At 43.1% G+C, this 26,250-nt stretch overlaps 2 pseudogenes; one reads left to right on the top strand and one right to left on the bottom strand.

Moving 5' to 3' along the window:
* The first annotated feature begins 14,913 nt into the window (after nucleotides 1-14,913).
* LOC135329895 (dolichyl-diphosphooligosaccharide--protein glycosyltransferase subunit DAD1-like) lies at nucleotides 14,914-17,348 on the top strand (annotated as a pseudogene).
* A 4,391-nt stretch (nucleotides 17,349-21,739) lies between these two features.
* Nucleotides 21,740-26,250, bottom strand: part of LOC112995092 (T cell receptor alpha chain MC.7.G5-like) — a 222,677-nt pseudogene continuing 218,166 nt past the window's right edge.

Here is a 26,250-nt window from a genome sequence, read left to right as displayed (position 1 = left end):
AAATGCTGGAGCTTTTTCCCATGATCGTAAGCCGTGGGTGACCAGCTTCATTTCCTCACTTAAGCACCAACTTTCTGGTCGAGTGAAGGCTGCCTGTTAGCTCAGGACTGGGGGGGAGGGAGGGGGATAAAGGCAAATAACATGAAGGAAAGTGTTTCAGCCTCTTTCTCAGGTCTGTCCATTAGGGCATCTTTAGCTAGGCACAAAGAGACTAAACAAGCATATGCATGACTTGAAGTATGAAGCAATTATTTTGGTCTAGTGCACACAAAAGATAGTTAGGATGTGATAACCTGTTACTCTTGTGTGTTGTGTTTATGCCCCTGATAAGGTGACTCAAAGAGTCTGTTCTGGCCAAATAAGAATGTCAGAAGGAGCAGAATCAGCCTCCATGGCTCTATGAAATGGATTCTCAGGGTCAAGGCAACAGAGGCACACTCATGGCCCTGCCAGTTAGTGCTGCAGAGTTGTTGTCTGCCGCCATCTCTGTCAACGGTGATGACACTAGTGACTGGACTGAATGAACTGACGGTTCCTGACTAGCTAGCTCCTGACCACCCTCACAAACCTCCCTGTTTATTTTCCTTTAAGATTTTGTACCTTTCATATTGTTTTTCCTCTTCAATCCTTGAAAAACCCATGATCCTATCTCAACAATCCCACCTCTGTCTGTAATCAGACAATCCCACCTTTCTTCTGCCTTTATAGGCTTTCTCACAGCCATAGTTGTGTAGCTGTGTCATAACAGACTGGTGCCTTGGATCTTTGAAACACTGGCAGCTGAATCCTGGGTAGGGTGGGAACATACAGCATGGTCCACAAACATAGGGTTACAGGTCCCTCTCTTGATGGCCCAGGTATCTTGGATCATTACTGCTATCACTGTGTTTGTTTGGGCTGCAGTGACCAGAAGACCTAAGCTCTTCTTAATGGTAGTGTTCATAAGTAAACCCTGTGTTACCCCTGCTCACGTGATTCATTCATGGTCATCTCTTGTTGCAGAACATCAGTGACCTGTACAAATATCGGTATTTTATAATAATAATATCATCAGGTTTGCTTTTATATTTATTGAGTAGTTTGTCCTATTATAAGTTATCTCATACAGCAAAGAAAACCTCTCATTCTCCAATATCCTACAGCTTTCTGTGATCTTCTGTTCATTTTCACTTTGCTAACTATCCATTGGTTTTATCTCTTCTTTCTGGAAAATCAATAAATTTCATATTTAGCATAAATAAGCAATCATTACACCTAAGGTAGCATTCTAATATAGCAGGCATAGAACACCAAGTTCCAAAGCCACCACGTTTTCTTGGTAAGAACAATCTTATTGCTGAAAATAGTGAATATTAGTTCTACAGTACTTTGTTACAGCTCATAAGAAAATTTTGCTATTGGAGTGGTCAATTGGGGTGGTCGATGCAATTTGTATATTCATGTACATCTTCACCATTCTTGCTTTTAACCTAATGGAAATGCTGGTTTTAACACTAAATAATTTTACCAATTAAAATTGTGCATGCCTAGATTTTGGAAACATTACATGCCGTGGTTAAGTTCTGATTGCTTGACAGTTGTAAATATCCTCCAGTACTTACTTTTACACCCTTCTATCAGCGTTTCATCTATCCTAGTTCAGTTGTAATATTTTATTATTCATTATTCACTTGTCCTATATTCCTTCTATACCTATAAACTTCCTTGAAATGACATTATTGAAATCAACAATACTACCACTAGGTCTACCTGTTTCTCTTAAAGTCATTGTTATTGAGTGGATCACCCAATACAACAAACCAAAAAAGATTTATCAGGGCTATTGGATTACTATATTTTTCATGCACTTGTACCAAAGTTTTATTCATAACCAATACAATCAGTTTTTCTGCATTCACATAATGCTTCATTATCAATCCACTGTTGTTAAGGTGCCCTTTTTGTCTAAGAGCTCATATTGTCTAAGCTGTTTTCACAGCCAGCCATTTCTATGTGAGGAGGCAATCCCTGTACTGCAGGAATACAACATACAGATATGAGAATGTTTGGGATATTCAGGAGTCTGAGCATGAACTTGCTGCAGCTGTTGAAGTGCTCCTATCTGTTGTCATCTCCACTGCCATGACCTGTTCTTCTTGGGCAAAATAGTAGCTTAACCGTTCTGAGGCAATTTTTGCTATAATTTTTAGACTCCTGACTGTGGATCAGAGATCCTCCTCTGCTTTCTTTAGATTCTTATATTGCCTTTGTGCTGATGAATTTGGACATTTTATCAATATCTAAGCATTTTTTTGTACATTCTTGAACAAAAAATGTACATTTTCTGTTTCATTACAAAATCTTGACATTTTGCACTTTTTTTTTGGCGGGGGGGTGGGGAGCAGACCTTTGGGAAGTTCCAAATCCACTGTTCTGGAGTCTCAAAATGCTGTTTAAGAGGTGGCTTGATAGCAGCACATCAGTGTATTGCTGGAATTGTCTTTTCCTCTCCTGTACAGCCAAACCAATGCCAGATAAAAACCTTTGCTAAATCCAGAATCAAAACACTTTTTTTTTTTTTAATGAAATTCATGACTAAAACACTCTTCTTCTGTTCAGGACTCTCTTCTCATTAACCAAAGTAAGCCTCAGCAGTTATCTGAGTACAAATTAATTCTAAAATCTTTGTTTCTTCTTTGCATCCGATGTAAGATCCAATGTAAGCTGTATTGTTTGGTGACTGTCTAGGGTCATCTCTAGCAGCTCATATTCTTGCAGAATAGTAAGTGAGGCTCCTCCTAGTGAGAATTACAGAGGGAAATAGACTCTTCTAAGAATCTGAAATAGTTTACTTCAATCATGTCCAAGGTTTGAACTTTACATGTGTGAGCTGATACAGAGATGCTAAGCATTGGCAGATACTTCTCAAAGGAAGTGATGAGTGCTGTTAAATCACTCCTTTGTGCCTGCGTTGCAATACAGCACATGACCATTCTTATGGGTGTAATCATCAAATGAAGTATTTTGCTACAGTGGAAGCACTCTTCAGTTAATACACGACTTCTTCAGTGACCTGTCTGGCCATCAGAAAATACTGTCCACTGGGAGTCATTTCATGACTCTTACACCTCCTCTTAAGACTTGAATGCTTTAGGGGAGGAGATACATGGACAGGTCAGTTGTGACCCATACTCACATAATCTCCTTCCTTACCTCTGCAGCCATCACACAATGGAGGGAGAAGGAAAATATGCGACTTAAGCCAACTCAACAGAATTCCTCCTTCTGGGATTCTCACTCACGAGCTGCAGGTAACACATTCCATCATTTCCTAATTGCATACCTGGAGGCTCTGATGGGAACCTTCTTGTCATCCTGGTTAGAGGCTACAGTCACCATCGCAACAAACCCATGTACTTCCTTCTGATGAATCTATCTATTCTTGATATTGGCTCCATCTCAGTCACCATCCCAAAATCCATAGGTAATTCCTTTCTGAACGCTGCTTCCGTTTCCTATTTTGGCTGTATCACAAGTCTTTGTTTTCTGTACTGCAGCCAACCTAACCTTGCTCACCATAATGGCCTGTGACCACTATGTCACTATCTGCAAACCACTGCACTCTGAGACAGTCATAAACAGCTTTGCTTGCATGCAAATGGTTGTCAGTGCATGAATTACTGACGTTTTCTACTCCACACCGCACACCAGTAATACCTTTTGCTTACCCTTCTGCCAGTCCAGCTCTCTCAACCAGTTCTGTGAAATCACACAGCTCCTTAAGTTCACTTGCTCTGACTCCTACAACAATAAAGTCCGGGTTCTCGTAATTAGTATGTATTTTATTTTAGGGTGTGTAGCTTTCACCATTGCATTGTATGCTTTAATTTTTGCTGTGGTGTTTCAGATTCCTTGCGAGCCAGATCAGCATAAAGCCTTCTCCCCCTGCATCCTCACATCATTGTGAACTCCTTGTTCTTTAGAACTGGCATCTTTGCCTACATGAAAGCCACATCCGGTTCTTCCTCAGCCCTTGATCTCTTGATAGCTATTCCATACACCATAATGACTCCACTGATGAATCCAGTAATTACAGTATGAGGAACCAGAAGATCAAAACTGAATGGAGAAAACTGATTGAATAGACTCTGTTCACCAATAAAAAGACCTTTCCACATGATTTTGGTTGAACTTTGCAAAAGTTTTTGATTAACCACATTCTCTGCTCACTTCTTTCCCCACTCTGTGGTTATATAGTTCATCAGTTCTATGTACACATCAGAACAGGTATATACTCTTGTGTGGATTACAGCTCCATTGAAATCTTTATAGTTTCTATAAACTTATGCAACTGTAATGAAGGTTAAAATCTTTCTTTCTTCTCACAATATGTATGGCTCTCAGTCTTCACTAGATAGTCTGTGCACCTTCAACAGAAAGGATATATAGCCTTTTCCAAAGTCTTATATTGATTGCACAAGCTTCTTGCTCTTTTCTGTTTCAGTGACCTGGGAACCTGTTGGAGCTTTGCTTTCTATATTGTAATTTTCCTTATGAATGTGTTCATTCATTTCATGTGTGGAAATCATTTTACAACTTCAAGGATGCATTTTGTTTGAAGTTGGGTTCTGTAATATTGGCATATCCATGTCAGCTATATTGCTAAACTTCAGTTATACTCACTGGAGAGCAACATTATATATTGAAAGGACTTTAGAGAACCATTCAGGTCCCCCTAGCAGGAACACCTATATTTCATCAGCTGAATCACTTCTGTGGTTCTGCTGACTGTACTGAGAGTTTAGATGCCTGATTAACAGGTCAATACCAGGATTTGGGTGCCCATATTTAGGTCTTTTCAGTTCTCCTCAGGTCAGCTATGAGTCCACCCAGAACATCTATACAAGATAAGACTGAAGCTTCATCTTGCTCAATAACCCTCTTCATAGAATAACAAAGAGTGGGCACGTTAGAAGTTGTATGTGACGACTTTGGAGAATGGTCTTCACTTCTCAGATTAAGACATCAGAAAGTAGGTGTTGCCATGTCTGAACTCCTGCCCAAGATGAGATTCAGTTTCTGTCACATAAGAATCTCATATCTTTCAAATGCTCTATAATACCTTGTGTATCCAGCTGCTGCTGTAGAAGGTTGCAGGTTTTCCATAAATCCTGTATAACACTCGCTTGCTGCTTGAAGATGTGATAGCTAACTGACGACACCTCTAATGTCTCAGACACCTGTATCTGGACTTGAGAGAATACAGTTGGTGGCTACACTGCAACTGTATTGACTGGACCTCCAGGGATAAGAAGAAAGATTTAAATACCTAACTTACATCTTCATTCAGCTGCCTAAAATCAAGTATCTTCAGATTCACCTGAATCATGCCCATGTTGGCTGCAGAGCTGACTCACACTGTTCCCTGTGATGTCAAGTTCTTCATTGACAGTAATGGAACAGCAGATATTAGAAAATGAGTCAAGTTCCAAAACAGCTGGAAAAAAAAATCTAGTGCCATTGAAGTTGCCCTGTGATATCCCATTTAACTTCTAGATGCTACTCCAGAAAAACAAGTCTTCTCTCTGCTCCTACTGCCCCATATCCTTTGGGATATGCCAAATACCCTAAGACATCTCAAAGGGTGCCAGACACCTCTCTGTAGGATACCGAAAACCTCATGTAGAGCCTACACTCATGTAGAGCTTGATTTGAAGTAGAAACCTACCTGCCAATCAGACAAATCATGCCTGAAGCTCTGATGGCTATGTTGACTGGATCTCCATTCACTATATGGACATCCAACTTACGTGGAAATGTGTGTACAGATGCCTTAATGTAGATCTTTTTAAACTTGAGCTAAATCCTGCCCTTAAAGTTTTAATCAGATGAATTCCATTCCTTCTGAACTTCAGAGTGCTGCAGGTCCCCAAATACAATCCGAACATTGCACCTGGCAAAGACATCAGTGTAGACTATAGGAGACAAGCAAACATTTTCCACTGGGTCCAAAAGTAAATCAGAAACTGAACACATAAGAATGTAAAAGACATTTCTCTGTTTTTTCCCCCACCAATGACAAGAGACACTTCAGCATAGGACAAGCAATTTATAAATATCTTGTCTCATATGTGGTTAGCCTTCATCATCTCAAGTGCATACTGCTGAGACATGTTCAACATCTGGTTCACCATGTCTCCAGCCTGTCCTGTGAAGTGGGGTTATATTGTTCCCTGTGAAGACTTTGCATTTGCCTTTGCTGAAGGTCATGATGTTCTTGCAGAACTTCATCCATGCTTGTTTGTAGATAAATCCCAGACCTTCCACCACATGGAATAGACTCAGTCTTGGTTTACATTATGTCAGGGAGAGAAGAATACAGCCCGTGACTTCATATAACTAAATATACTGAAATAACAATAGGCTCTTGTGTGGTTAAAACACTCTAAGAAAGGCTTTTGGTGGATTTCAACCAAATCCCGTAAGTTCACCCAAAATAAACCCTCAAGTCCAAGCTGGCTACATGGGGTCTCTCAAAAGTGAGTCTACTGAGAATAGCATGGCTGGAGCCTTGTACACCCTTCTTAGAAAGGTAAGTGCATGTAACCCCAGGTAAAGAGAGCTACTGTAGTTCATGACTGACAAAACAAAAAATGTTATGAACAATTTAATAATAAAAGCAAGAAATAAGCAATAAACTTTAAAAGAAAATATGACCTCGCCCCCCCCCATTTTTTTTTAACTTTAAGAAATATTGCTATTTACCCCTTTCCATTTTTCTATTGTTTTTTTCATGGTCATGTTTTTGCTTGGTTTTGGTGGTAATGGTTCTGAGCTTCCTTTTGGCTGTAAATGGGATATGAGTTTTAAATGAATAGTTCCAACAGTTGGTTTGACATTTCCAAAAAAAAAAAAAAAAAACCCACAAAAAAAACCTCATTCCACTTTTATCAGCTGAATCCATTGTTCATGTCTGAAACTTTCTCTTATAATTTCTCATGCTCTTATCCTGGAAATGTTGAAAAATGTTGTTAGTTTTGGAGGCAAACATCCATCCCAAGTAAATGCTCCTGTACATAGCTGTATCTCATTAACTCTAATTCCTGAACTAGTCAATTGAGTTGATAGCCAGTTGCCTTTTCCATTTGCTAAATTATCTCACAAGTCAATGACCTAGCTGGATATTTTCCTTCTATACAAACATTTAATTTCTCTTAATTTAATTCTGTTTATTCTGTTGTTTCAGCATTTTTCAGTCTAATTACCCCGGAAAATTTCTATCATCCATTCCTCTCTCCATTGGTCCAGTTGTTTTCAAGGTTCATTTTCTGAAGAAACTGGACTTTGCTGGGCCCAAAGTTAAAGACATGACATTATATTTTGTTATAATTAATATGTGTTCTTCTTTCAGTAAAAATAGGTCTTGAGGGTTGTTTTTTTGTTTGTTTGTTTGTTTGTTTTGTAATTATGATGAATATTTGTCCTGTTTCTGTGCATAGTTAGTATAACATATAATATCAGTGGTAATTAAAGCAGGTGAAGACTTTGCAAACTAACTGGGACACTTCTGTAGGGTGCAGTGGCAAGAGACTGGACTAAAAAGAACTACCTCATTCTCTACACATAGACCAAAGGGTGTCTCTGTCCACTCACTGTTTGACCACAAAGTTGCTCCTTTTCTCTTTGATTCCCACTAGGACATGAGCCAAACTAATTTCCTTTCAAAATATCTTTACTTCCACTCCTCCTATAATACATAATTAAAAAAAGTGACAAATGAAAATTACATTTTACATGTTCATTGAAACACATCTGAGAGCTCTAGTTCACCACACAACACACAACTCTATAGGGAAAGGCAGAACACCAAACACAGAGCTCATTATGGCTGCCAGCACTTTAATGAGTCTCCTGAGGAATCTGGTGCTGCTTCCCTGTTACTTTGCAACTGTGTCAACATCTGGCAAGGTGCCTGAAGAAATGACTGGGAGAAGCAGAAAGAAAATTTACTTGGAGTTTTAATGGATCCCAGAGTGAGATGAAAGCCTGGAAGCTGAGTCAGACAACATGTTCTCATGGGGGCGCATAAGTGTACAAACTCACAGGCTTTGATTACACAGAACAGAAAGTTCTCCTGTAGCAAGCTTCCTCTCAATATGTTCTGTCAAAAACTAGAAGTCAAACATTAATCCCCAGGTGCTGGGAAAGGTGATCCTTTCAGTCATACCCACATGTGGAATGTGGAAAGGAAATGCCACAGCCAAACCTGGGCTCTCGCGAGACTGGTAGAAGCATCTACCTGTTCTCTAGGTCTCAATGATAATGATCAAGCAAGACATTGTAACTGAAACACACTTCCTGACCTGGTCACCAACCACAGCCCTGCTGACAGGCTTCATCCTAGCTCACAGGTCCCTCCTGTCCACTCTGATCCAGGTCATTCCTGAACTCGTACACATATAGACTGAAATGTTGTGTCTCAACCCCAGTCCATTGTTACACTAGCCCTTGAATACCTCCAGTTCTGCTCAGTGTAATGAGAACCATGGGATTAATGGCTTTTCTTGATGTCTACATTTCCCAGTACTTCTTGCCAAAGGTCTGCTGGTGCCTCTCCCAGCTCTCATTTGCTGGTGTGAGTAGGAAACCCCAATACTCCACCTCAAGACTGATGTTACAACATATTCCAACAATGAACAACTGATGTTCATTATCTTCTTGTTACAAAGGAAAAAAAACCAGACCAACAAATGACCCCTTGCCACTGTCCCTCTGCTTCCAAAGTTCTGCTCCCTGCCACTCACTGAGCACACTCACACATGATCACCATCACTGAATCAGAGTTTATTCACTCTTTTGGAGAGAAAATTCAAGTTTGCCCCATGATAAAACCAGAATACAGGTTTGGACATCATAGTTTGAGATGCCCTGGAGTACCCCACCTGGTATCCAACCGTCTATCCAGAAGAGTGTGGATTTCTCATAGGTCCTATATCACATTTACTGATGAGAATGTCTAGGTACCCTATAGCACCTCAAATGGCACCAGACACTTTTGGGAATCTGAAGTGAATTTTGTAAGCCTGCAATAGACAACATAGAGACAGGTGTAATGATTTTCAGTCTTTGAATTCCAGGTGCTAAACACCATTCATTCCATTCTGACTCTTTTAATAGTCACAACTAGATCATAAGAATTGGCAAGAGACCTATCTTTTTCATCTATAGTATTACAAAGATGATATATGTCTAAAATAGTTATGCTGGCTCCAGCTACAGTATTGGTGAGAGAGTGCCACCTCCAGAAGGCAACTCATTCCACATCTTTGAAACAATCTGTTACCACTACACTGGAGTTGGGCACTCCGTTCTCTACTACACTACTGGATTTGTGGGACTGATATTATTCAGCTGCACTGAGGCTGACCTTTATTTGTTGCATTGCAGAGTTCCTCTAAGATATAGTGGGTGCAACTACATGGTGACATAAATTATTTTTTTACTTCATTCCTGGATTCTAAATTCTGATTGTCCACAGTGAGTCAAAGCTCATTCTGTGTTGTGGCAGGACTCTTGGGGTTGCTTGTTCCAGGGACCATCACCATAGGCAATAGGGACAAGACTGCACTATTTGTTTCCCTCCAGTTATTCATCACTATCTCAGCAAGTCTTGCAAATTCAGACACTCCTGTTCACATATTATAAAGGCTGCAGCACAGACTGCTGTCATTATTGTACAAAAGTCTCACTCTAACGGACTGCAATACAAGCCTTGCATGTTTTCAGGTAATTTTAACTTGGGGCAGGAGAATATCTTTGGGCCCTCTGGGACAGAGCAGGGTAAAAGGCTTTGCAACATGAATGCAGCAAAACTGTCTGAAGCATTCCAGCTTCAAGGAGTGTGAATACTTCGGCTTGTGGGCCATGAATCACATCCTACATGTATGACTTCAGCACGGATGCTACAGCTAGTGTTCCTAGCAAAATGAGCAGCAGGTGAAGGCCTCCTTGCTGTCCCAGAAAACAAGACATAGACCATGAATCTCAGGGGATAAGATCTTCCAGACTAGGCTGCTGGTAAGAGGGATGGGATTCATCTACCTATGGAAGAGCCCAGTAACCAAAGTGAGATGGTATGTCCTCTAGTTCCCCAGGTTGACTTCTGGGGCTTTTTTTAAAGCTGGGCGCAACATTTGCCTTTCTCCAGTCATCAGGGATCCCCCAGATTTCCACAGCCTTTCAGAGATAAATGAGAGTAGCCTTGCAAGAATGCCCATCAGTTCTGTCAGCATCCTTAGATGCAGCCTGTTGGGTCCCATGGACTTGTATGGGTCAAGTTCTCTGAAGCAATCCCTAACTTGATCCTTATCCAGTGCTGATAGTTCTTGTCCTCCTTGAACTCTTTTGCAGAGGCCTGGGAGACTTTGTTCATGAAGACAGAGACAAACAAAGCATTGAGTACCTGAGTCTTCTCTGCGCCCAGTGTCCCACCCACTCCATTCAGCAGTGGTCCCACATTTTCCATGTTTACTCTTTTACTACGAATGTTGTGGTAGAAGCTCCTCTTAATGCTCCTAACAACCCTTGCAAATCTCACCTTGCGCTGAGCTTTGGCTTTCCTAACACCATCCCTCCATGCCCAAACAATGTTTCTAAATCTTTTTTTGTAGACTGTTCCTGCTTCCACCAGCTGTATATTGCCTTTTTGCAATGGAACTCTGCCATGAACTCCTTGCCAGTATCCTGATAAGTCTCCTTGTTTTCCTGAGTGTCAGGATGAACTAGTCTTGCATGTGGGGGATGCTTTTCATAAAGAACTGCCAGGTTTCCTGAACAGCACCAGTATCAGCTACATACTACATATCAGAATGTAGATATCTGCCTGGACCATGTCTGGAAAGATGACTAGTGCACTGAAGATGCATATTTCTTCTCATTAAAAGCAGTGAGCTCAGGCAAAAAACTCAGGGAACCATTCAGATGCATACACATAAGGGTCTAGTACCAATTTAGACACACAAAGGTGTCTCAAGCATGTGTAGGGGCTTATAGGTATGGCATAAGACCTCCAGACACTTTCCAAACCAGCAGCTGGAGGCCAGTTGGGAAAGACAAACTTGAAAGAGGCTAGGCTCCTATACTTAGGAACATGAATTGCTTCCCTAAAATTAAATGAGATCATTTCAACCCCAGGTGCTAAAACATGCCAAATCTCTTCAGTGTTTTTTGCTTGTTTGTTTGTTTGAAGTAAATTCAATGCCCCACAGCCCATTTTCTCATCCAGAGGCTGACTGACACAGTCTGGCAGCGTCCATTCTACCAAATTCTGTTGCTTCCCAAAACAGAGATGACCACCCAAATTGCCTGTTGAAAGTGGATCCTGGCACATGCTAAATCCTGACTTGGGCTTGGAAGTTTTCCTGGCCTAAAACCATGCCCAGAAGTACACTAATATTTTAAGAGTATGGACCTTTGAGTGTCACTGACTGGGAATATATAATTACTACTGTAGCAATAACTTCTGAGCTGAATCATTTTTGACCCTGGTCCTAAGGCTACTACTAAGTCACTGTCTGAAAGAAGTCTATTTACATAAGTGAAAATCTGGCCCTTTAACTGCAGTGGAAAATAAAGAAAAGCAAGAGGAAACAGCAGATAATACATGTAGTACCAGGGAAATGCATTTCAATCGCTTTGGCCTTTAGCTGGCAGCAAAGGATTAGAGATGAGGCAGAGGAAAAAACAATGGGACACTGTATCATGGTGCTGGGGAAGGATGTGGCTTCAAAACAGGCAGAATGAGCAAAATAAGGATATCTGATGGGAATAATAAAAAAGATTGATTCACTTATTTGCCTTATCTTTAAAAATTAGAGTAATAGTAATGAATTATCATCCTCATTGCTACTGTTTCCAGAGTTTCTTCAAGAGATTCTTCATTGTTTCCTCAGACTCTAAAGTGTGGCCAGCTCTTGCTGTGAGATCATCTGGTCTCCCCTAACTCTACATCTATTTTCTCCGGAATACATCAGCTAGTTTCAACCTTGCTTTCTTAAAGTCAGTATTCTTTTGCAGAGCAAAAAAAGTTCAGAGAGAACAAACAATATGCTCTTGTTACCAACTGAACTGTTCAATCTCTAAGCTGGGAGCAATACCGGCACCTCAAGAAAGTAATCTGGTGACATTTAAATGCCTATGGCTATCTCATTTGGCTTACAGCTACCACTCCAGAAGTGCACGTTCCCTCTAGAGCCAGTGTCATATCTGCCAGACCCATGCACGTATCTTCTTTACCCTAAAATATCACCAAAGACCTATTTTTCAAGACTGCAGTGGCACTCTAGGCATGCAAAATGCCATGTGCATTGGGTGCTTTAGCTACCCTCCTGGTCACTGGAGATCTAGCAAACACAGTCACTACTGTTGAGAGCGATCAGTCCTCCCTAAATCAGACAATGTCTGGCCACATGAACAGTTCTCTGGACTCCAGTGATTGCAGTGACTAGATCTCCACTGAACGTACTGGGAATTTGGACTCCATGGCTCCCACTGAGAGTCTCTCATGAAGATGTGTGCAGAAAATTGCTGGGAGAACTTGCATGCTCATGTCACACTCCCCTCCAGGACTGATGAATTCTCACCAGTGAGGGTACTGGAGGCTGTAGAAGGAAGCCAGGCGACCCCACAGACTTTGTCCTAGCAAAACCATTCCGTCAATCACCACTTCCTAGCAACAGAATCTGAGCTCAGAGATGTGGAGTTCACCACCCAGAGGCCCCATGGCTCAGCTATCGAGAGTTGCCCAGGCAGTATAGGAGAGGAGAGTTCGAGACAAAACCAGGGTATGATACAAATCACTTTCCCCAGAGCTCTTCAAGAAGTACTGGGGGCATGATCAGAGAATGGGGCACCTGTAAACACCCCAGCTCAGCCCTAACACTTACAAGCACAGCCTGCAATGGGGAAACACTCTGCATATCTTGAAACAAAAGAGGGGAATGTGTACCCACTTCCCCTGTCTACCCCACAGAGGGCTGCATTCTCCACCACATTAAAAAAAAATGGGTTTTGGAGGAATTTATATCTGCATGCCATGGACATACAAGCCCCTAGATAAGACATCCACAGGGGGCAAGTATGGGAGCTGGAAGGGAGCAGGTCTCCGAAGGGTCATGCTGCAGGATTGATGCCTTGATGTTGGTTGAGTGAGACACAAATACCACTTCTGCAGAAGTGAGGGGATAAGAGACTGTCCCCACGCTACTATCATTTCAGGAACCTGTTAGGGAGTATCAGCTATCCACATCAAGTGCATTCCGGGTTTGAGAATGACAAGAAAGCTGGAATGATTTAAACAGAAGCAAGGTACGAGATCTCTTGAAAAGTCTTTTTTTTCTTTCCCCCCCCCCCCCCCCAGACTGAAAGAAGCAGAGATATTTTGCTTTTCATCCTTGTTACAGCTCCTTTGGCCTTTCCAGGGGTATAATAAAAAATAAATAAAATAAAAATAATTTTTAATCAAAACTAAGGAAATCGTTGGTTTGTCTTTCCCCAGCTCTGAGCAGGGGGCCACAAGGGCCAGGCTTCCACTATTCACCTGTAGGAATTTGGACAGCCTTTCCACCAAACAGTTGTCAAATACATGCATGCACACATACACACATACACAGAGTCTCTCTCTTTCCACTCAACTTGGGTCACCTGAGGTCAGAGCATCTCCCAGCGAGATATTCTGTTCACATCTATGATGCTGTTCTCTAAATAGGCCATTTTGGGACAAGTCAGCCTCACACACCTTGCCTGACCCTGTCTATAGGAAGGGACACTGTAGCTGGGTTTGAAGGAGCATATGCTGGTGGGAGGCCAGGAGGATGTTTGCTGTAGCTTTGCTACTGCCCAGACCCTGCCTCCCCCAGATAGCACACATGCACCCCGAAGTGTCATCAGGCCATCAGTCACACTCCAGAGCTGTGAGACTGGCAAAAGCCTTTCCTCCTCCCCATCTCCAGACCCCCATACTGGGCCTTTTCAGCCTGCTACAGTTGCCTCTGTCCGCATGAGGCACCCCAAAAACTTGCCAACAGTCATTAAGGGGCCCTGTACACACAGGAGCAGCACTGGGATTGCAACATTCCCCTCCCAAAGTCAGCACTGTCCTGGAACACCCAGACCCAGACGGCCCCCTCCATGGGGAGAACGGGCCCAACTTCTCCCCATGTTCCACTGAATAACGTGCCCTCAAACACAGGCATCAGTGTCCCAAAAGCCTCTTGTAAAGCACTAACTGCCCCTAAGGGGCAGCAAGACACCCCTGTCCAACCAGATGAGGAGTGCTGATGACTGTTGCTGTACCACTGACAACCCACGGCACACGGGATTTATGACTGGATTTTTGGTCTGCCTGCTGCTGGGAAGTCAGGTGTGCCTGCTGGTGGTCAGCAGCTTCTCACAGGTGCAGTTTAGGGGTGGGAGAGAATAGGCACACTTCAGTGAACACATTGCAGTTATGTTGGTGCCTTTGTGTCGCGACACTGGTGTTCGCACTATTGCAACACACCTGTGTTGTAGGACTGAGAGAGTCTCCCTACTCATCCTAGCAACACCCGCCGCTTGGCTCTCATTGGCTCTTGGAAAGCGCAGGGGAGTGTGGCGCAATAAAGCTTCGGCACATGTGATGCTGAGATGCCCGTTCAGTCTCTCCCTTCCAGCATGTACTCGCGTGCATGCGTATAATGGTAGGCAGTGTCCCAGAGTTTCACCCTTTTTCTGTCGTGGGACGTGCACCTGCACAATGGTAAAGTACAAGCACGGTTGCAGATGTGCATGCACACCAATTCTTGTCCTCTCGTGCGTGTGCGCTGTATAGTAGTGCCCCAGAAGTGCTGAAACGTCTTTTCCAGCCACCTCACCCACTCTCACTGTCTCAGCAGAATCATGTCGGGTGCGGCGGGCTCTGGCTCCGGTTCCAGCACGGGAGCTGCGGGTTTGGTCGGCTCGGTGGTGCAGCGGTTCCTGGTGGAGTACGGTAGCGGCACGCCGAGCCGCCTCAAGGTGCTGGACGCCTACCTGCTGCATGCGCTGCTCGCCGGGGTGCTCCAGTTCACCTACTGCCTCGGCGTCGGTACCTTCCCCTCAACTCCTTCCTCAGCAGTTTCATCTCTGCCGTCGGCAGCTTCATCCTCGGCGGTCAGTGCGTCAGGCCAGTCGCCCTCTTGCCCCCGCGCCCCGCGCGCCCTTCCTGCTAACCATAGAATCCATTTAGCAATTGCATACTCTGCTTAATGCCCTAACCTTCTGTAGCCACTGTGGAATTACCACAGCACCCATATTGCCCTGACGACTAGAGTATTCCCCTAGAAATAACCCATATCTGCATGGCAACTAGGGACTACCCTGGGCAATGCCCAAACCTTCCCTGGCAACCATGGAATCCACTAACTGTGAAGTGCCGTTAGTGACCCCCAAACCTTCTTTGGCAAACAGCGAATGCTTTTAGCTACCTGGGAATAACCTTAGCAGCCCTCAAACCTCCTCTGGCAACCAGGAAATCTCATTAGCAACTGTGTAAAAGCTTTTTAGCAACTTTCAGAACTTGTTCTGGCAAGCAGGGAGTCCTTTTAGCAACTATGGAATTCTACCAATCCCAAACCTTTCCTGACAACAAGGGAATTGCCGAAGCAGCCATGAAATCCCTTTAGCAAACAGAAAAGCAGCTCTAGATACCTCTACAGCTCACAACTGTGTAGCAGCCTCGGATTCTCCTTGGTAACCTTAGAACATTGAGTTCTGCCAGCTGATCTCTGCATCCTAGCAACCTCAAAGGTTGTCCCCTAGCAACTGCTCAGTCTGGCAACTGCAGAACATGCCCAGGCTGTGGTCCCGTGGCAAACATGAGGCACTGCCTAGCAGCTGTAGGACGTATCATAGAAGCCTCAGCATGTTCCTTAGCAGGATGTTCCACAGATGCTATGGACCTTCTGGGTGCTGCCCAAAACAAGCCACAAAACCTGCCCCCTTATCACACTCCAGTGTTTTCTTAGCAACCTCAGAGTGTCCCTGCTTCTCTCTGGCAGTCAAGGAATCCTCCCAGTTAGCATCTTGTTGGTGTCGTTCCTCACCAGCCATCCCATGGTGACCCCGATCCCTGGCAATAGCTGTTTCAGGATGCTGCGCTCTCATAATACATACAAAACTACCTTGTTGCTGCGCTGCCCTACTTAACACACAGTTGTTTCCATGACAGTGCCATCTCATCGTAAGCCTGTTCCCATCAGGACCTACTCATTCACCCCTTATACTGTAGTGGTCTGGGAGAACTGATCCTATATCAGCCCCATGCATCTCCCATGCCTGTGTCCTGCTCATGCTGTAACAAAGGTAGAGTCATCTTTTTTGGTAGTACCCTGGTGGAACAGTGACCCAGGCTGTGATGGATTGTGTCAGCAAGGTCTCACTTCCTGCCATGGCTTTCTTTTCTAATCCCTAACATTTCATTCTCTCTCCCTGACATACAGTGTGCCTCAGGATCCAGATCAACCCCCAGAACAAAGGCGAGTTCCAGGGCGTTTCACCGGAGCAGGCATTTGCTGATTTCCTCCTCGTCAATACCATCCTGCATCTTGTCGTTATCAATTTTGTTGGCTGAGCTCTAGAAGATACTGTGAGGTACTGACCCATGGGGCCATGGAACAGGCTGCCTCAGCTCGTACAACTTTAATACTTTGGAGTAGAAAGACAGATAATCCAGGAGTCCTAGCTCCCAGTTCCCTCTTGGCCAAATGCAGTTAAATCATTGTCTTCAGGGTTGATTTAGGACTCAGACTTAGGGCTTCTTTGTTTTGTATGTATATTTTTCAAGTTTTAATCATTTACAGGATAGTTTAACCTGAAAGAAATACACACATTTCTCTCTGAGAAGAGAAATTTCCCTTTTTTCTTTGAAAAAGGAGCTTTGGGAGCTGGGACTTCAGGGTTCTGTTCGTGAGGGTGGATCCTGTTTGGAGGCCATGGTAAGGCTGATGTCCAGACCTGAAGTTTCTCAGTAGATGGGCGAAGGAAATTTGGGACAGGGAGAGTTTGAAGCTAGAGAATGGAGATCATACTCTGTTGTTACTGCTGCAAAGGACCACAAGATCATTGGAGATTGTTGGGTATTTCCTCTCCCTATGCAGAAACTTTCTTCATGCTATCTTTCTCTCTTTCCAGGTCTTGAATTCCTCTAGTGCTCTGATGCCAAAGCCTCACACTGGGAAGTGCTCTTCCCCCAGCAGACTCTTATCTACTTCCTTGGTGGGAGAAGGGGAAGCAGGAGCAAAGATTTTTCCCACAGACTGTCCTATGGAGGAGGGGTTTTCTGCCCCACTCCAGTTACTGTAATCCTTTCCTTCAATAAAGCCCTTCATTATACTGCTGTCTCTTCCCTGTTGTTGATAGGTTAAAAAGTTCTCCTGACTTTCTAGGTCCCTTCAGTTATGACTCCCTACTTTTACACCCACCTTCTCTGTCATTCTACCCAGCAGGCTTTTTTTCAGTGTCCCAGTCTCAGGGGGAAGCAGGAAAAAAGTTGCCATGGAAACTCAAATGTCAGTCACACTTTTCATCTTCATGTTTCCTGCCCTTTTATCTCATGGAGAACATCTTGCCAAAATGCCCACAGGTTTCAAAGCTGTGGAAGACTTGTTTTAGACTGTGGTTAGCTGTCATGAATGGAAGAGAGCCAAGGCGGGTCCTTTAGCACATCCCCAGCGTTATCTGTCTTCAGCTTCCCCCGGGCTCTCCCATGTCCCTCAAAGGCATATGCCCCATCTTGGTCTTACAACCTCGCTATGACCTGGTAGTGATACAGCCACCTTAGCACAGTGATAGCTTTTCTGCAGCCTGAAGTGCTTATAAACTTAGGTGAGAAGAGCTGCCAAGCTGTGTCAGTGCCTTGGGCAGAGCTGCACTAGAGCTGGCCCTGTGAAGAAGGCCGCTCCTCAGACTAAACCTTCCTGAAAATCCTTCTTCTCTAACGCATGATGAAGTGCTTAAACTCAATGGCTCTGGCTTTTGGCCTTTGCCTTCTCAAGCCAAGGCTGACTTCTGCATTGAGGTCCATTGCATCTTTGTCCTGACAGGAAAATTAGAGCGCTGTAAGGATCAGATTATGGGCAAAGGATGGGATATTATGTGCTGCTGGGGTAACCGCAGCTACAACCTCCCCAGCTTCGGCCACAGAGTTAGCCTGGGTTACTTTAAGGTATGAGGCTCAATTGCTGTGCTGATCATGGTTCACACTTGTCTAGTTTGTTCTATAGTTGAAATACTGGACAGGTAAAATGTGTATTCAGGTTATGGTGCAAAGAAATCCTTATCTGCTGAGACCTGGAAAATAAAACGTGGGGTCCAATAGCTTCAGCTTTTCAGCACTAGATTATGGCTCTTGTTTACTACCTTTCTTCCTTTTAGCACTTCTGGGTGTGCCACAGACATTAAATCCATAAAAGCTTGAAACCTGGAGCTTCTCAGTCCTTTGCCTAATACAGGCTCTGAAGAGTAAGGTTTGAGGGCACAGGGCTTTCCCTTTTCTTGAAAGATGCTGTCCTGGTCTGTGCTGGGAACAGAGAACTTGTGCCAGCTCATAGCTCCCTCAGGCCATTAAGCAACATTTGTTCATGAAAGTAGGAGCTCAGAACTGATTTCAGGGTGCTGGAGGGTAGCGGGGATGGGACTGAACAGCATGCAGGGACAGTAAATGAGCTACTGAACTTTCTTTCCTAATAAGAAGAGCCCTCCATGAGCCAGGCTGGTGACAGACAGAGCTAACATGTTCACAGGAGGAGGGGGAACACATTCAGGGTCTCCCCTTTGCCATTCCTCCTGCTGCTGTTTATAAGCTGTGAGTGCCTCCTTGTGGGTTTGTCTAGCTCAGTCTACCCCACCCTTTTGCTTTAGAGAGAACCTTAGAGGCTAGGCCTCCCTGTGGCCACTTATCAAAACTGCACAGAAGCATGTGAAAAAAAAGAATTAAGTATTTTCTGAATGTTTTTGGTTTTGTTTTTTCTGATTTTAACTGACTTTCAGTGCCTCTGGTTGCCATAACCTCAGCCCAAGATTTCAGGTCTTATTAGAACTTCTTCCACACCTGAATGAGCTTCAACAAATCTATAGGGATCTTCAGACTCTGCTCCTTAGAACAACCACATTAGGGTCCCTGTTCATCATGCAGAAGAGGGCAAAATGTTGTTTCTTGGACAAAGCCGTGTTTAATAAGGGGTAACAGAGGCAGGGCAGGGTGTTTTCTCCAACAGAGCTGCTACAAAAAATGCAAATTCATCTCCAACCCATAGTTAGGGGGCCGGAACTGGCATACGGGACAGGTGGACAGGATGGCCATGGCAACATTTTCCCTGCCAGTATGAGAGATGACTGTCTGTCATGCTGCTTTTTCTTCCTTTCTCTTTTGACTAGGGAGAAGTAGGAGGATTTTCCTATCAGCAAATGCAGAAATATTATATGCCACTAAATTCTTCTTCCCTGCCACCCAACACTGTCTTCAATTTCTCTTCTACCCTCCTTTCCCCCCACCTATGCTAAACATGGTTCAGTCTTTCCTGTTCTGCCCACAACAACTCCCTCCGCCCAAGATTAGGCTGTGGTGAGAGGGCAGGAAGGGAGGGTGTTTAGCCCTGTTCCACTTTGGCTTGTGGTCTAATGTCTACTCTCTTCTCCCACATGCTTTTCTGCCTCCCTGCCACGTGTCATACCAGCCCTCCTCCCTCTACCTTGTATTTTTGTGCACCACTTTCCGGAGGAAGCGGTTTCTGCGATAAGGCTTAGGGTAACAAGATGACCCAGATCTCGGTTGTGTCATCATGGAACTTGTTATGCATACTTTTCCCTTTACCGCCTGCGCCATGAGCCCCATTCTACTTCCTGTCCTACTTTATTTTTTCCTGCCCTTATTTTCCACTGCGGTTTTTCTCTCTTTTGAAATAAACAAGAAAGCACAAAGGGACAATGGGGTCACAGATGAAGTTGGTGACAGATCGAAACCCCAATATCTGAAAGTATCTTCAAACTAGACCTACAAATTCTGTGTCTTGCAGATCACATGCTAACTCATTTCTATCAACACATTTAACTTCCTGTATGTGCTCATCCCCTCACTCAACCAATCTTACAGTTGGGGGCATTTACCCTGGAGGAAAAAAGATTGAGACATGTAAACAGAGGCAGGCAGCAAACAGTCCTCCTTGGCTCTGCAGCCAGGAGTGGGTTTGAAGTACAACACGAAAGATTTAGCATGGATAATAATTAAAAAGATGTTGCAAAAGGTAAGGGAGTGTGGAAACTGCTCTTGCACATCCCTGAAGTTTTTAAAGCAAGGTTAATCAGTTGGGAATGTGTGAAAGTGGGACTGATAGTGCCTTGTAACTCAAAAATGGTCTAGACAGCTGCATCGAGCTCTCTTTCTTTGTGATACAGCAGCCCTAATGACGAAAAAGTTGAAGCTTCAAGAGCATCTGCTAACTTGAATCGAGGAGTTTAAATACCCATGGGCTTTCTATGGCTAGGGAAAAATGAGACTGGCTGTTCTGCCAAGAAAGGGGTAGGAGAATGAATCCCTCAGTATCTGTGCTAAACTAATCCAAATAGTCTGTGCTAAGCTAATGAGAGCAGTATATCTGGAAAATTCGAAATTGTTCCTGAGCATAACGGGACAGTAACTCTCTGGAAAATTCGAAATTGTTCCTGAGCAGAATGGGACAGTAACTCTCTGTCACTCTGTGACAGGCCACCTATTCAGTGGTCAGGTGGCAACAGCATGATACAAGATCAGGGAGATTTTGATGTTTTGCTGTTCAGCACTGTGGACTCATATCTTATGATAGGGATCTTGGCATGCACTGCAATAGCTGTGCACAGAGAAACCCTTCCACATGAAGCACCAGGGATTTTGATTAAAAGCATTTGAAGCATGAGCCTTTCCAAAATCAGAGACCCTTGCAATGGCTGTGAATTCAGAAGGGTGAGAAATAGCCTGTGAAAGAGAAACATCCCTACCAGTCTGATGAGTTGTTCCCTGCCACTTATTTTGGGCACTGGCATGAAGGTACAAATGAGGTTTGAGTCTTGCTGAGAGAGTATGTTTCCCTCAGAACACCCTTCTCATCTCTCCCTCCATGGAAGTCTCTGATACTTCAGAAGAAGATAGAAACAGTTATCGCAAAAGGAGAAAATGCCTTTCTCATTTTCCCAATGACAGGCTGAAGCTTGAGACACAGGCCAGTCAATTTGGTATTATTAATACAAACCAGGCACCTTGTACCCCAGTGAAGCTTGTGAGTGGGGGACAGTTAGAGGCAGGACACGACAGGCTACTATATCCCCCACAGCACTAGACATCTGCCTTTAAGAACCTGGATCTCTTCCTCTCAGTGTGATCAAGGCATGTTTCATCCTTTCTTTCACTTAGCACTGGTTCCACTCCTGGGGGAGACATGCTTTCCTCCGTTCTCCCTCCCTCCAAGCCAGCCAAGCTATCCTCCCCGCCACTGCATCCAGTCAGAAAGCATGTCTGACTTAGGGAGAAAAAGTTTGTAGCCATTCCCCCACAGTGGAGCAAGCCAGTCATCACAAACGGTGCCCTGTGGACAAGTCAGATTGAAGAAAAAGTTATATTCTGTCCCTCCTGATACCCCTTCCCTTCTTCATCTCAAAGGCCAAGATCACTTCTAAAGCTCATCTGAAGGGTAAAACAAGTTCCTCAAATGAAATATACAAAAGACAAGCAAGTTTAATAAAATTGATAAGAATTGTTTAACAGCTGCCAAAGGCTTGAAGAAATGTCAGTACATCAGAGTGATTGGCAGTACAATTCAAGACTTAGCAGCATGCAAATTTCACATGAATGCATTATTTCTACAGAGCACACACACACGCGCGCGCACACACATGAAGAGGTAAATATTTCAGTATTGTTTTATGTAATGGTTAAAAAAAACTTACTAGGAAATCTAAGGTTATTAGACCTAAACAAGAACAAAAGTAGTCTGTATTTGTAGTAAACACAAAGCAAAATATTAAGCTGGTAGAAATTCTGGAAATGTTAAGGAAGAACAGATTAAAAAAATATTAAAGAGCACTTTTTTTTCTATGATAATGAAGCGAGAATTTCACAAAGTTCAGGACTTCTGGGAGATCTAGCAGCATATCTCTTAGTAAAAAAAAAAAAAAAAAAAAAAAAAAAAAAAAAAAAAAAAAAGATACCCTGCTCTGATCTAGCAAAAGACAGCAAGGCACAATGCACAGCACGCTGAATGAGACTTCCTTTGTTTTTCAGTTTTTCAGTTGCAACTGAGATGGGGATGGCAGAGCAGGGCAGGAAGTGTCCACCCTAAGGTATGCATACATGAAAGCTGTCAAAATATGAAATATTTACACTCAGGAGATATTTAGTTTGCAGCTTTCAACAACATTCCCCCAAGCAGAAATTGTACAGGTCATTTTAATGCAAGTAGCAGGGATGTTTGACAATCTATAATTAATAGCTATCTGTGCTTCATGAAAAATTGCCATGCTAAATGATTCGGGTATGTGGGAGAGCAGAATTCTGAGAGTTTAAGCTTATTTTTGAGTAGCTTTGTAATAGTACAAATAAAGCAACTTAGCATATAATGGCTGGCATGATATACAGAAACAGCAAGTGATATCTGTTGCAACAGAAATTCATTTGTTACTTCTTGCACATGATGCTCCTGCAAAGCTACCTCAGCAGACTTTTTTGGTATTTCACGTCTGTGCTGTCTGGTTACTTTCATTCCTGAAACAAAAAGTAACATTTTGTTAAACCATGATTTGGGTTACAGTCATAGCTAAATAATCATAGACTGGATGTGTCTAGGCAATAGAAAGAGGAGAACAGGACACTGGGCCAAAACTAACATATTAGGTGTGAGGTCTTAAAGCCAATGAGCATCAAACTTTCCTGGCTGGAGACTGATCGGGGAATGAATCTGATGGATGGGGGCAGACAAGGGAGGAAGTAGAAATAGGACAGATATATACCTAGAAATAAAAAAAAGTTAAATTTGCATGCAGATAAAGAAGGATAAATAGAAATACAGTTGGAGGTGGGGAAAAGAATTACATAGCCAAGTAAAGATCTGCAAAGGAGTGGAGAGACTGAATTAATGGTAGATAAATGGTCCATGGACAGACTGCATAAACAGCTATTACAGAGAGGAGGCTCACTCATAGCTAATGCATTGATCCAAACATTTTCTGTCAGAGGCTTTACTGCCCTACATGAACACTCACTTTTTTTTTCCACAGAAGTGTTGTCATCAGTACATTAAAAATTATTCCTTTCATTAAAATTATTTTCAGGCCCAGTTGTGAGAATGACAGCAGGTTCAGCTTCTCATCTGTAAAAGAAATAGAGAATGAAAGTCACCAGAGAACAGAGACTTTCTAACTTCCAGGCAGACTTAATAGTGCTTTTTAATGAAGCTATTCCACTCTGTATGATAGAATTAGCTATTAGAATAGGTAAAGAGACAGTGAGCAGGACTGTCTCAGTGGAACACTTTCTTTTCTTCCCATTCATGTCTCAAAGGCCATATTTTCATCCAATAACTATTTGATTTTCCAATAGGAAAGTATGCCAATCATCTAGCTATTGCTAAAAGCAGTGTGCTGTGAAACCAGGTTGCTGGAAGAGTCCCTCCTCCATTTCCCCATATATTTCTTTAAGAGGGACAGGGGGAAAGCAATGCAAATTTTGTTCAGAAAACAAAGTCTGTTTGGATGTTATGTTTGTCTACATTACAAAACTATTTTCACCCCAACATACATTGATCTGTATTTGGGAAGTGGAGAGTCAGTACCAAAAAAAAAAAAAAAAAAAAAAACCAACAACTTTATGTATAGCTTTGAAAATCTCCCTCTGAAATGATTGGTTGAGTCAGTGAAGTTTAGTGATGAGTGTTTTTCTGAAGTGGTATTTTGGAAATATTTGGCTGTGTGGTTTCTTTTCAGCAAGGCCTCAGGTTTGCAGAAGTACAGCTAGTCTGCAGACAGGGCTAATACTTAGGCAGGCCCAGCTGCTTTGAACTAGCAGGAACTGCAATTGCTTGGGCTTCAGCACCTGCTAATATATGCAAATAGCCACAATAAGCTGAATTAGAGCTTGCTCAGATACACCTCGTCTTTATTGCAACATTGCTTCTGAGCACACACAGTAGAAACCACCTGCTTATCTTTTGGTTCATTAGGTGTTTATGCACCTGAAAATAAAAACAGCTCCTTTGAAGTCTGAAATACAGACATTCACTAAAGCTGTCTTAAATCTGTAGCTGAAATCATTTTACAGAAGCTTATAGGGTAGGGAATGGTTATTTGGTAAGACCTAGCTAGAATATATGTCCATTGACTACAGTGGTCACATAAAATGGCCAGCTCAGATCTGGAAGTCCACATTAAACCAAATGACTTCCAGACTTGATGTTTAAATCCTGTGCTACTCATTTGGAAATTCAGTCTGCTCCTTTTGCTGCAACAGGAATTCTGCAAACAGGCAGGGCAAGAGAACATTAGCCAAAATAGGAAGGCTGAGGTCTAAGCAGGCCAAGCTTTACACTTAAAATGCTTTGTTCGTACCTGTCCTGAAGTGTTGAGACACCCCTGTTACACAAACAGTGCTGGCACCTGCAGATAGTAACAACAAAGTTAATTAGTATTAGTAACAAACTTTGTCAGAAGTTCATAAAGACGTCTCTACTTAGACGGGTTGGGTTAGAGTCTCCGGCCATTACCGCTTCCCATAAACACTCATTTCTGCTATTTTCTGGGCAAGCCTATGATAAGATCTAATCAAGCACTAGCATTGCATCAAACAAAGCCAATTCAAGTTTTATATCCTCCACAGTGTGATTTTGAGATCTCTCTCCTGTGACTGTACCAGTCTACTGATCCTTAGTCTTGTTTCCACTGAGGAAGAGGGTAAAAGAAAACCTTTTAGAAGCAACAGGACACCGTTCCTCCTCCATGAGGGAACATAGTTCAGGATTGCCTGCAGAGCTTGTGGGACTTGCTCAAGTCTTGCTCATACTAATCGCACAGAGACCAGATCATCCCTAGCCCCATGCACACATATCACAATGACATTACCACTTTCAGGATCCTTGCCTTCCAGCTCTCTAAATCCCTTGTGCTTTGTGCTGCACTGCATTTCATTTTTCTTGGCCCAGTAGGTTGACAAGTAGCTTGCTTCCTGTTTGTTCTCAGATGTTAGCACCTCCACAACAGCATCTGTCTTCCCTGCATTCATATTAGGTGCAAGCCTTTCAGGGGAGTAATCTGTGATAAGGCACATTTCCAAACTTTCATCATCTTTAGAGGTCAGCCTGTAGACTGAAGGAGATGGAGTAACATCTGGAAGGGGAGAAGAGAAGAGAGAGATGACAGTTCACAGTTGTAGTTCCTTCAATCTTAATTTACAGACACTTGAAGTATGGAGGTTACTCCATGATCTCAGTGGGAAGTTGCCTGATCATAGGCATCTTGTGCTAAGACACTTTTAGAGAACAAAGGCTTTCACAGTGGATCAGCAAAAATTTGTGCTGGAGCCACAGGTGATGGTGAGGCAGAATCCCTAGAGCATCTCAAATGACACTTAGTCAAGCATCCAAATACTAGATGCCCATATGTGACTTCTTCATTCCTCTCTGTAGCATATCATTCACCTCTACCATGCAACCTGGGATTCTTATTGGCTCTTGACCTGAAAGAATTTAGGGTCCTAGATGACACAGGCAGAGAGAGCACTCTTGCTTCACTGACTTGAGAAATCATGTATCTAGAAAGGACTGAGCAGCATGGGGCTACTGAAGAACACTGACATCACTCTTGCCTTTCTCTGTTCCACAAATGTGTTATTAAATCCATCATTGACATTCAAATTCCCACTTCCTCCAATATTGAAGGACAGTAGATTGAGTACGAAGTCTTAGAGATGTCCACATTTACTACCAGTCTAGCTAACTGTGTTCTTACAGGAAAAAGCAAGGAAAACGATTACAAAGTAGCAACACATGCTTCCTTTCGGGGAAAGAAAGATTAAACAAATAAAGCTTTCACTATATTCTGACACCTTAGAGCGTAGTATGTGTGGCAGGGCTGGGCGGGGGGGGGGGGGAAGGAGACTGCTAAATTTTGCCCTGCAAAAGAGGGGTTTTGTTACTAAAGGCTGCAAATCTAACACATGTGGTTTTGATATCTGTTTTCTGG

Source organism: Dromaius novaehollandiae, chromosome 14 (assembly GCF_036370855.1).
Source record: "Dromaius novaehollandiae isolate bDroNov1 chromosome 14, bDroNov1.hap1, whole genome shotgun sequence".
Classification (NCBI taxonomy): domain Eukaryota; kingdom Metazoa; phylum Chordata; class Aves; order Casuariiformes; family Dromaiidae; genus Dromaius; species Dromaius novaehollandiae.
Note: the sequence above shows the minus strand (reverse complement) of the source record. Positions and strands in the feature narration are given on the sequence as shown.